Here is a 496-nt window from a genome sequence, read left to right as displayed (position 1 = left end):
CATTTCCCTTCACGAAGGAAATACTTCTCTTTGGGCAATAGCCTTTGGTGCCTGACATTCACAATGCCCCTTCCACTTCAAGAAATGCCTTCTGCCCTGACCGGTTTGGCTCAGTGGATAGAGCGTCAGCCTGTGGACTGAAGAGGTCCCAGGTTCGATTCCAGTCAAGGGCATGTACCTTGGTTGCGGGCACATCCCCAGTAGGGGGTGTGCAGGAGGCAGCTGATTGATGTTTCTCTCTCATCGATGTTTCTACCTCTCTATCCCTCTCCCTTCCTCTCTGTAAAAAATCAATAAAATATATTTAAAAAAAAAGAAAGAAAGAAATGCCTTCTGTTTGACTACCCCAAGACCTACCCTTTCTCCTTGGCTAGGGCAAGTGTCACCCCCTCCAGAGAGCCCATTCTGGCCACTTCAGACCACAGAGATCGTTCTCCTCTGAGACCTCACCTACGGCAGTGTCACTATCTCCTGTAACCCAGTGACAGTTCTGTTC

This window comes from Myotis lucifugus, unplaced genomic scaffold (assembly GCF_000147115.1).
Source record: "Myotis lucifugus unplaced genomic scaffold, Myoluc2.0 scaffold_246, whole genome shotgun sequence".
Taxonomy (NCBI): Eukaryota; Metazoa; Chordata; class Mammalia; order Chiroptera; family Vespertilionidae; genus Myotis; species Myotis lucifugus.
Note: the sequence above shows the minus strand (reverse complement) of the source record.